This window comes from Embiotoca jacksoni, unplaced genomic scaffold (genome assembly GCF_022577435.1).
Source record: "Embiotoca jacksoni isolate LCO1_2020_lvr unplaced genomic scaffold, fEmbJac1.0.p SCAF_10, whole genome shotgun sequence".
Taxonomy (NCBI): domain Eukaryota; kingdom Metazoa; phylum Chordata; class Actinopteri; family Embiotocidae; genus Embiotoca; species Embiotoca jacksoni.
This window is the reverse complement of record NW_027185230.1, coordinates 4,200,517-4,212,751: the sequence shown is the minus strand read 5'-3', so window position 1 is coordinate 4,212,751 and position 12,235 is coordinate 4,200,517. Positions and strand designations below refer to the sequence as shown.

General features: G+C 40.8%; 1 protein-coding gene across 2 annotated transcripts in view; it reads left to right on the top strand.

The window, feature by feature from the left end:
- The first annotated feature begins 315 nt into the window (after positions 1–315).
- Positions 316–12,235, top strand: part of phf24 (PHD finger protein 24) — a 31,638-nt gene continuing 19,718 nt past the window's right edge. Inside the window, exon 1 of one of the 2 annotated variants that reach the window (XM_069162078.1) lies at positions 316–820. The gene's annotated coding sequence lies outside the window, so the exon portion shown is untranslated. The remainder of the gene's footprint in view (positions 821–12,235) is intronic. The other variant, XM_069162087.1, reaches the window with a different exon arrangement.

The following is a 12,235-nucleotide window of genomic DNA, read 5'->3' as shown; positions in this document are numbered from 1 at the left end:
AAGCTAAATTCTGTCTCCAGGCTTACTGTGAAACGTCCCCACCCCCCAGCCCCCGTTTATTGCCAAAACGTGACTCAAATGGGATTTAAACCTTCACGCTGCACATTTCATTCTCAAAAGAAATTGCTGAAATAATTGGCTGCTGAGGAAGCATCTTTTCCAACGTCATTGTTTTGGGAGCTGCAGGGTCCGACCAATCGAGATGCTCGGGGTCCAAGACCGGAGGATCCGACAAGTTATTAACCTGAATGATCACGACTAACTCAAAGGTTCTCTCGGGAGGAAGACGAGGGAGGGGGCGGAGGGGGCGGAGGGAGGGAAGGCGGCGAATATGATGGCCGTAAATCCGTGATTTAACTTCAGTGTCCGTCTGAGAGTCTGCACCAAGGTCTCCTCCTGCCTGAAAAAAAGAGACAGCAGGCTGCGTGTCTCCTCAGATGCTCAGGGAGTAGCTCAGGAAGGAGGGTGTGTGTGTGTGTGTGTGAGACACTGTGTGTGTGTGTGAGGAGGGTTAAAAAAAATAAAATAAAAAAGGAAAGGAAAGCAGATTTCAGCACCGGAGCTGTCCGCGGCTGTCTTAGAGGAGACTCTCTTCCTGCTAAAACGGAGAAGCTGCGTACATTCGCTCTGTGGGACTGTGAAGGCGAAGGGAAAATAAACTCGTGTGCCGTTCATCTCTCTGCGGGGCGACCGACGGTCGAGTAAAAGGCGCACATACTTCATTCGAGCCGAGTCTTGCCATGCTGGACGGCCGGGCTTGAGGCAGGAAAGGATAAAGTCACCCAAACAAGTCGCGGCGATCACCAGCCTTTTTTTTACGGTGAGTCCACGTATGAGGCGGCTTGATTGTCCTACACTGCTCTTTAAAAAAAAAAATGTACATAACAAACTGCTGGTCTAGATTCAGTTTCATGACGCAAAACACGCGGACAGTGATGGGACTCGCATAGGTTGATTTGCTGGGAAGCCTCATTACAGATGTATGGGAAGCATATTTAGGTCAGCATGGGTGTGGATGCGCGCAGCTTTTTTCTATCCAACTACCATCTCTGGTAGCTTCGGCTGCTTTTGGAGCCCTCGCATTTCATTACAAGGCCAGAAATCAGCAGAAACTGGAAAGAGGAAAAGAGGGGAGTTCTCAGACTTACAGTCATTGGGAGGATAACTGTTAAAGCACAAAGCTGCTGCCTTTTTTTATCTGTGACCTTAAATTGTATTAATGAGAGATTCTGCACCTGCCGGGCAAGGCTGAATAATTTAGAATTGATGCTCCTCTTTGCAGCAGACACTCTAGTTGTAGTATGTTCTGTCCACTGTCCCACAGGGGAGTGCAGCACCTCCATCAGTCTTTGTTTACAACCCCATTGGTGTTAGCTCATATAGGTCTGCAAACAAGACAGTTTTGGTGTTAACCTTGGAGTGAGCCCTGGCCCTCAGTCTGTGACAGATCCCTGCGCGCCTGAGCTGCTTCACTGCTCTGTGGTTATTGTCAAACTCTCTCAGAGCATTTGTCTGGCACAGGCTCTCTCAGCCTGGCAGCGCCTGAATGCCAACATGATGTCTTCCAGTCTAACGATGCATTGAGATTTAAATTCCTCCTCCATTCAGGAGCTTTTTTTTTTTTTTGGTCTGTTCACAAGCTGAATTTTAAACCTCTATATGCATTTGCTGAGGATTGAGCTTTTTTTTTTTTTTTTTTTTTTTTTTTTTTTAAGAGTGTTGTTGTGGAAGGATGGGAGAAGAGGCAATGAAATCCCAGAGGGAGAGTTGTTGGTGTTGTTTCACGCACAGCAGTGTATTTCTTCCAGAGGAATCGGATCAGTTCAGACCAGGGGAAAGCAAGGAGAAGCATCCTTTAAGCTTTTTGATTTGATTTTAGTAGCTCTGTGTGTCTGAGAGCACGTACATCTGCGTGTTTTGGATGGTTGTTAATGATTCCACTCACTGGCTATTATAGGGATCTGGGTGAACTCGTTAGTGTAATTAGTTCCAGGTCTTTGCTTCCCTGGTCTGTGGGTGAGATCTTCAGCTAAAGGCGGATTCATTCCCATGAAAAGGCATGCTTTGTGGTGCTCCCATTCAAAAACTCACTACCCCCACCCCTCTCTCTCGCTTCCCCTGAAACAAGGAATGAAAAGGAGGACTGGTTGGGATTCTAATCAGCACATACCAGTGACATCCAACAGCTTTGGAAAGGGAATCATGCAATCAGAGAAACATACACAACTACATAACATGAGACAGGAGCCACATACAGTTTAGTATCCTTGTTATGCTTTTATGACATAAAATGTGCCAATTCATTACAGAATGCCAGACAAATGTGGTATGAGTCTGTTCTGATTTTGAGTTTGAGGCGTCAGAAGACAAGAAAAAAGTAATTTTTATTTTTTTAGTAGGTACATTTTCTGGTTCAAGCTGAAGAAAATATCTAAAATAAAACAACCTGAGTAGGAAAATGGACTCCTCGGTTGAATTGCTAACAAGACGTGTCGGCACAGCAGCTGACAATTGCAAAATTGCTTCTTTTAAGGAGTCAGGGGTTAAAAAGGCAGAGAGAAATTGCCAACACAGATCATTGAACGCAATCTTGTCTCTATTAAAAAATATTTTTGACAGAGAGAACTTGCCAGATGTGATTTGGAGAGAATATCCATCTTTAGTGGAGTGTCCTTGCAAGTATTTTTATTATTTTGAAAACACAGTGAGTGAAGTTATCTTAAGAGGTGAAGTTACCGGAATCAAATTGACCTTTTACTTCAGATTTTCTCAAAGAACATGAACTATCAAACGTACCTGAAATAATATATATATATAAAATGAAACAATAGACCTTTTCATATAACCAATTCTAACTTAAAGAGCAATGTGTTCTCTGTGACAGAGTTGACTAATGTCACTCTGACATTAACATTTCTTAGCAGTGGCGGACTATTTTCCTTCGACTGATAAATGGCTGCTATAAGAGCTCCTGTGGATCTCAATAACGTCCCCTTAGTGACACTTGGACAGCAGAGGACTGAATACTAATACAGACTTTGAGGTGCCCCTGATGGTCTCTGCTTACAGGAGAAAATGGATTCCAATTCCAAATGAAGACACATTTTCTCTTCAGGCATAGTACACTCAGCTATTTCCGCCACAAAATGAGTTATTTTACAAACACAGTGACGGAAAGTGATTCGCTGCTGTGAACTGATAGACATGTCGCGTGTTTTACCCGACTTGGTATGGTAGTGTTAAATTAATGAGTGAAGTGTAGACAGACTAAGAAAAAAAAAATAGAAAAGATTACTTAGAGGAGGAGAAAAAAAGGATTTATAGAGCACTTTGGTGCCACCTTCCTCTGACATTATCAATATTTAATTAAACCAAGATGCTTTTGAGAGCTTCATCATCTGAGAAGCTCGTCATAGTCAATTGTTGACATGAATCAAGAGCGTGAATGAATATTGGATCTAAAATGTCTTACAGACTCCCGTTTAAAAGTACATAAATCTTCAAATGGAAAGATTCGCTTCTCCGTATACTCAAAAACTGACGTTTCAGTTTGGAATATGTATGAACGGTGGATGGGTCACATAAGGCATAAAAAGGAGTGTGTTGCTCATATACTTTTTCCTTTATATTCCATCGCAGTGCTGCTTGACAGAACAACATTTCCTCAGCCATGTAGTTCAGGTTCTGCCCCAAGTAGTGGCCCTGTTTTTTTAGTCCCCTTCCTTTCATCCAGATCTTATTTTATCCAGGGGCGTTTAAATCATTCAAAAGGGGTCCAGGAAGGAGGGCAGAGCAGCAGAGGCAGCTGCTTCTGCAGGGATCGAGTGATCGTCCAGCCTGAGGGAGTTTTTCCCGGTCCTCCTCAGCTTGTATTGCCCATCACATGTAATATAGAGAGCGGATGTGAGTGATTGCTGAGGTTTAGTGGAAACACCCTTTAGTGCAGTTGACACTTGAAAGGAAATTTGAAAAGCAAATTGCTACAACAAAATGAGTTAGGGAAAGAAACGTGAGCAGCCAGGGGATTAAAACAAGCCGAGGGAGTTTAGCTACATGATCTAAACAACTTTGTTTGGAGAGGTAGGCGGCCTCAGCTATAGATACTTTGTTCAAAGACGGCATTGTACATTGCTTCAACCAACAGTGTGCACTTAGCTGACATGTGAGCAATCATCACTGAACATGACGCGACCAACACAGAGCACGGCAGCTGGCTGACCTCGCTCGTGAAGCAAATGAAACGCACCTAACCTTGTGGAGCTGAAAAACTGAAAATACGAGAGAACAAAATAAAACGTCTAAGCAGCGTCCAAAAAGTAACCTCTTTCTTTGTCCAGCTGTGAACGGCACCTGCACCCCTGTCACAACCAAGCGGCAGCCAACAGTGACAGCACCCATTGCTTTGTAAGCGGTCAAAATAAGGCCTCGAGTTCGGATTTTGGCCGCCGCCATCTTGCCAGCTCGGAGCAGTTTGGAACCGGAAGTGGCCTTATTTTGATGAGTGGGAGAGGAGCGAGTGGTGGATCTGACTTGGTCTGATTGAAAACCTGACCACATTACGCCCCGCCCACTGATAGCGAAAACCTGACTGCGCCACAGGCCTGTCAATCAACCGGACACGCCCCCTAAAGCAGCAGCACAAAGAGGGGCTTTAGCTGACAACACTGAAAGTACTTGTTGAAAAAAAATCTATTGACTTTATATTTCCTGAGAGAAGTTGAATGGGATTCTATGCAGCCAGAGGCTTTTTGGAGCTAAGCTCTAGCGGCCCTTGGTGGTATTATAGTTTATGGCACTTCCGCATGGGCTCATGTTTCAGACCCGGAAGCCACGTCTACTTCTATATAAAGTCTGTGGTCACAATGGGCTAGCAAAACAAATGGCGCTGATGGGGAGATGCTGCTCATCAGAACAATGGAAATGAGAACCCAAACAGATGATGATAATTGTGACCAAATTTTATTGTTTGATGAACAAAAAAGGGTTTGCAAAAATGTCATTGTTTCAGTTGAATGTGAAAGTGAACATAATACAATTATGTCACAATTTGAAAATATACCATTATTGATATTTCTGTTCGCTTTGCTGTTTTTAATGGGGTCTAGGGCCCTTGAAACGGGCCGCAAGATGCTTAAGGCTGGCTCTGTTTGAAGGTAAAACCGTAGCTAAGAGCACAGGAAATGTGTGGACAAGGTTAATTCGTGGAAATCATTTTGTCGTCTCAGTTTTTCTTGCACGTTTTAAGAAAGTCAGATTCACCTTGTATTAAAACAGTCCAATTAATGTGGATATAAAGTGTCTTCTTCAAAAACTTGCTGTTGAGTAGCATGCTGTCAAGCATGAAAGACAAATACATCACCTCTCTCTTGTGTGTATAATGCGCACACCGGTGTTGAGCTGCACAAATGTTGCTGTCAGTCATCAGGCGGAAAGAGGGTTGATCAGTTTGACAGGCTTTGCGGTCAAAAAGCTTTCGGATATCTGACTTGCAAGGCAACCAAGTGGCAACGCGATCTAATGCACTAAGGTATCAAAGCCAGCCGCTGACCCATTTGTGTCAAAATCGACTTGTACACAGAGGGGAGAAAAAAAAAGCATAAGTCCCTTATTTAAAATTCATAAGTTAACGTGAAAATGACAAGGACTTCTTTGCGCTAAGATACATTTCCTCATCAGCACTGGCTTCACTTTAAACTCTGTCTGTAGGATGCAAATGCTGAGAGGTACATGCTTCACTCTGACATCATATCATTTGAATGTAAACCAGTGTAGAAACCCGTTATTACATTGTTGAAAACACGCATTGGGTTGTGGATTTTATAATTTAGGCCTATAATGCTGGAAAATGGACACCGTTATTTCATAGTACAGATATTAGACTTTGACTTTCAAAGGATATTAAAATGATATAAGTCATATTTACTGCTGGCATTGATTTTAGGCACTGCATGAAGACCACGAGGCTTATAAAAGCACTTAGCTTATTGTTATTGTTTCTTATTTCCCCTCCTACTGTTTATGAAGCCTATTCACTTGGCTGGCCATTAAAGAACAATTTGTTTTCTGTTGATTATCTCATTTAAAATGGCACGGCCCATTATCTGCACTGCACAATAATTGGGGATCCAGCTGTGGAAGCAGCATTTAACCAATATATCAACCAGGGTGTGGTTATTTTAAGCCTTGCCTTCGAGCATGTAAAATATTTCGAACTGTCTTTTGTCCTACGGTCGTGTGAAAAGAGGCAGCGGTGGATGGGCTGGTCTTTGCAGGCATGTCTGGCATCCAAAGGCTGTCACTGTCTAATGTCTGTGCCTTTGCTGCTCTGAGCCAGAGAGGGAAGGTCACTTCAGTGGATAATTAAGTCCCTATAATAATTACTGTGCCATCCGGTGTTGTGATCGCCAAATCTCCTCTAGATGACATGAGCTGTTTAGAAGCAGGTGTCTGGTAAGGTAGTTTTACATGAGTGTCATTGTCCCGGCCCAGTATCACACCAAAACATGTAATACATCCATCCGACCACTAGAGGATACTGTGTCAGTGTCACGTTTTGCCTCATGAAGGTTGAAGACAGTCAGGTGACGAAGTACAAAGTGTGATGAGGTGGTGGTCAGGGGTGGTTTGACAGAACAAACACAGGACGTAGCGCACGATAGGTAACCTGTGTGACGTACAAAGCACTAGTTATGTAAAATTACTTATTTGAATGTAAACCATGATCCTTTCCTGACCCTAGTCATGTGTTTTTGGTACTTAAACCTAAGGCTGCTTACTTTTGTGTGAAATTGATGACACTAATGGGTGTACTACCACTCTGTCGTGATATCAGGTTGCGTTCTGCCTTTGCTTTGTTGTTGGGTTGGCCTTTATCTGTTGAAGGCCTGTATGGTAAATACCTTCCAATCCCAACCTATACCCCAAGTTGATTTCTTTGTAATTAAGTCTATGTTCTTTTTCTTTTTAATCTTTCCTGTAAGTGGAGATAGAGACAGGGAACGAAGAGGAGAGAGAAGAGAGTATGACATGGTCCGGAGGGTGAATGTTCGACTTGTGTGTTGTCAGTGTGATCCCCAGTCACATGTGACCCCACATCAGAGAACGCATGTATGACCATTGCCTGTGAACAATTGAACCTGCTGTAGTGCTGGTACCTTCATTGAATGTTTCATGTTTTAGTATTTGAGTCAGAAAAAGGTGAAACTGTATGTATTTCACATGAAAAATCTAAGATTTAAGAAAATGACAGAAAAAAATACAGATGTTTTATTTTAATCTTCTTTGATGCCTTAAGATTAATCTTGCTCTCACTTTGGGGTGGGGGACTAACTCCAAGTTCAAGAGCCAAAGGTTTAGATTCATGAATGTCTGATATGGGGCCAGATATATTTTGAAACCATAGATAGTATAAGAGTGGATATAGCTTCTGGGTCTGAATAATAAGGCCGATGCGGAACTGCCATGAAGCGCAATACTCCCATTGGCCACTAGGAGTTGAGGCTCTGGATCCATAGACTCCCATTCAACTTCTCTCATGGAATACAAAGTCGATAAATCTTTTACACAAGTCTTTATGGTGTCATACGCTCAAATCAATATTTATTTTTTGTTTTCTGGTGGTTCATCTCAAAATAATCCCAACATTAATTAAATATTAGGACTCAAAAAGCTGTATGTTGGTGGGCGTGTCTTTGATTGACAGACCTGGGGTGCAGTCAGGCTTCCACTATAGGTGGGTGAGGTGTAGTGTGCTCAGGTTACCAATCAGATTGAGTCACATCCACCCCTCACTCCTCCCCAGTTCATCCAAATATGGTCACTTCTGGCTCCAAAATAGCAAGTTGGCGACGGCCAAACTACCGAACTCCGGGCATCAAGACATCAGTTCACAAACCAATGGGCGTTGTCACTGGTGGTTGCCGCTTGTCTAAAACATACATGGACAACAAATATGCACACAGTACTGGTTTTACAACACTACACATGACTCGTGTTATGTTCAGCTATAAAAGATATATAAATATAATTTGCTCCTGAAATAACACAAACACACAAACTTGCTCTCAAAATTTATGCTAAATACTCTCTTACACAAGTTTTTTTGTGCTCAAAGATTTTATTTTGCAATAATTTCTGTACTTGTTTAATAAACGGGTTACTGTAAATTATGCACTTATTTTAAGCGGATATTTATTATCTCTTTTAATTCCTCATCTTCCTGTTAATCCCAAAACCATTCACAGCTACCCTTACAATAAAATAATGGAACAGAACCTGTCAGACTGAGCTCATCAGTGCTCAAAGACAACCCACTGAGATGATTGTCATCCCTGCGTTTATAATAATAGTCTTTTCCTATTCTACTGGCCTGCATATGTGTATTATAATGATTGTGTATTCTCAGCATGTTTCTGGCATTTTCCAGACAGTAGGACAGAGCTGTTACTAGAAAGATAAGATCTTTTAAATTAGGTGTTTGTCTTTGAGGAAGACAATCAGTGTGTCCCAAATTTTCCGCAGTCAGTCTAAATAAAAATCTTTTTGGGTTTCTAAGCTGCAGTCAACACTGTTCCACCACTGTCTGACATGTTTTTACCCTCTTTATCCTCCTCTGGGCACCTTTTTCATGTCTATTTGGATTTTACTTCACATGCTGGGATTTTGAATTATAAATAGTTTGTTCATTTTTCCAGTGCATACATACATAAAACATTAATCTGTTGGGACTAAGCCAATAAATCCCCCCTCCCAACTGCAGGAACGCTGCGCCTCAGCTGACTTGACCTTTGACCTCCCTTTATGTGAAACGTAATCCAAAACAGATATTCAGTTGATTTAATCAATAAAGTTTCGCTTTGCTGCTGTTGTGTCTGTGTGAAAGAAAACCAAATTCTAACAAAAATTCACGGATGTTTTTTCAAATTTTGGTTCATTTTAACTGCTATGTCATGGTTTATATTTCAAATGTTAAATTCATGAAACCAGAGAGAGTGCAGCCTGTGCTGAAGTTTGCAACACAAATGAGTGTTGTATCGTCTACAGCCGGGGAAGCATGAGTCCTGCAACAGCCTGGGAACATAAGGCCCTGCAGGCTATTAGATATGTAGCCTGGGAGGGAAGAGAGAGGGAACGACTTCCATTTCACTTCACATAAATGCGATAACATTTCGCGCAAGCACTTATGCGCAGCATGGGCGGATGGCATTGCATTTCAGAGCAAAGACACATGTCCCATAAGTACCATATAATCAACTTGAATCCACGGTGCTGCCTTTTTCTTTTTCTTTTTCAACAATGCAATTCACGGTTGCGTCTCACTTAAGTGGAAATAAGGATTAAGTGAATTTAAAGTGAGTTTGGGCATTATGCAATAACTTGAAAATAGGTAGTGTAAAGTTCTTTAGAAATGCAGGAGTTTCAGTTTTTGCACAATCTAGTGCAAAGAAAAAACAATAGAATTGTACCATAGTATTCATAAAAGTCAATTTAACCATTATTAAATCCAGTAGATTTTGTACTGCAGCTATATGCCGTGAATTGACCAACTTTACCAATGCTGCAGTCTGTTTGGCTTTCATAACCAGCAAAATCTCATTGAAAACCTGGAGAGAGAGTGAAGTTAATTTTCTCTGTGGGGATCAATAAAGCAGGATCTTATCTTGAGTCATTTCATTTGACGAGCAGTCTGAGTTGAAGAGAATTCATGTCAGATATCCACAGCTGGCTGAAGCCAGTCAGAAAGTTGTAGTGATTGATGCTGTGTATCTATCCACTGCGACTATACACACTGAATGTTAAGTCTCCCTCCTGGGGTTTAAAATGTGGCCTTCTGACATTGTTATGAAGGTTAATTTACGGCCAAAGAATATGATGTGATGGTTTTTGCAGACTCACAGGTTGAAGAGCAGAAACCAATTGAAGAGCAGGACTTTTAAGTGGAAAATATCACCAGCATGAATCCCCTGAACTTATGAATATGAAATGCTGCCGAAACTATACATGTGTAGAGTTTTATGTGTGTAGATATTAAAATAGATAGTTTCTATGTCCTTTTGATGTCACTTTTTTTGACTAACAACATTTCAAAATCTGGTTCCCCCCAAAAATATAACATAAAATATTTATTTTTATATTATATCGACTAGCATGTTACACATTTTGGTCTTATGCCCCAGCTTTTGAAAAATCCAGTTTAAATATTTACTGCCTCCACATACTGTAAAATGGGAGTGAATATAGTTCCAATGAAAACTTTACACACTGAAGATTGTATGGCTTCCAATAAAATCTTGGGCAATTTAACCTTTTTGTTTCTTTTTCACTACTGTGAGCACACACAAATAAGCAGAAAAAAAGTAGACAAAACCTCAACAAATAAAACCAGAAATATTTTGTACATGCTTAGACATCGCCAGGGTGACTGGGAAAGTGTATGTTTTTGCGTACTTAATATCTTAAATTTGTAGGAAATAGTTGGATTACCAGCCAGTATAGATGAATATTATTTACAGGCTTCTGTCTGCTGTACATTGAACTGTTGGAAATATGTTCGTCTTATTTCAACCTAAATAGAAAGGCTCTTTATCTGTTCATCCAAATGTCAAGATGTTAAGGACACAAGACCTTCCAAACCATTATAAATCTTGACAATCACTGTTAAGCATTTGAATTTTTTTTTACGGTGTTGATTAGCAGTTATTTATTGCCGTTGAAATGAACGTCATCCTTGACATGATGAGCTGTGGAGAGCCACAGGTTTATTAGGGCAACGTATAGATTTCTGCATCGGCGTTCACAGTATCTCTCACTCATGTTGACATGAAGAGGAACATTTGATGATGAAGGCGGTGCATAGACATGCTGGCTCGTGTCCTCTCAAATCTCTGCCACTGTTTCAAGGTCCCAAAGGTCTTGAACAGTGTGTATGTGTATGGAATATACAGTGCATCCGGAAAGTATTCACAATGCTTCACTTTTTCCACATTTTGTTATGTTACAGCCTTATTCCAAAATGGATTAAATTCATTTTTTCCCCTCAAAATTCTACACACAATACCCCATAATGACGAAGTGAAAAAAGTTTGTTTCAAATTTGTGCAAATCTATTCAAAATATATAACAAAAATATAACACGTACACAAATATTCACAGTCTTTGCTCAATACTTTGTTGAAGCACCTTTGGCAGCAATTACAGCATCAAGTCTTTTTGAGTATGATGCTACAAGCTTGGCAAACCTATTTTTTTTTTAACCTTTTACGGATGATGGAGGCCACTGTGCTCATTGGGACCTTCAATGCTGCAGAAATGTGTCTGTACCCTTCCCCAGATCTGTGCCTCGATACAATCCTGTCTCGGAGGTCTACAGACAATTCCTTGTACTTCATGGCTTGGTTTGTGCTCTGACATGCACTGTCAACTGTGGGACCTTATATAGACGGGTGTGTGCCTTTCCAAATCATGTCCAATCAACTGAATTTACCACAGATGGACTCCAATCAAGTTGTAGAAACATCTCAAGGATGATCAGTGGAAACAGGATGCACCTGAGCTAATTTCTGACTGTCATGACAAAGGCTGTGAATACTTATGTACATGTGATTTTTTCATTTTTTATTTTTAATAGATTTGCAAAAATTTCCCAAAAACTTTGTTCACATTATCATTATGGGGTATTGTGTGTAGAATTTTGAGGAAAAAAAAAAAAATGTAATCCATTTTGAAATAAGGCTGTAACAACAAAATGTGGAAAAAGTGAAACGCTGTGAATACTTTCCGGATGCACTGTATTTATTGATATGCTGTAGGGCTGACAGTGTGTCCGCTGGTGTTAAATGTTGGGCTTGTTACAAAGTAACCTCACACTAGATCCCCTTTTACCATCCATCTATTATCTATTCCCACTTTATCCTGAATAGGGTCAAAACTGACTTTGGGCAAAGGCGATTTGATTTATTTACTGTCACTTTATCCAACCAATCCATAGTTGTAATTATAACAGAAGTTATTTTCCTTTTTCTCAGTTAAAGTCAAACAATTCTTTAAAAAGTCGGAGTGCCTCTGAACTCCGCTCGGTCCTCTCCAGCTCGTCCAAATATGGTCACTTCTGGCTCAAAATTCACAAAATGGCGACAGCTGAAATATTGAACTCAAGGCTTCTTAACGTCAGTTCACAAACTAAAGGGCGATGTTACGGTTAATTGCCGCTTGCTCTGAATAACTGTTTTTCTCTGTG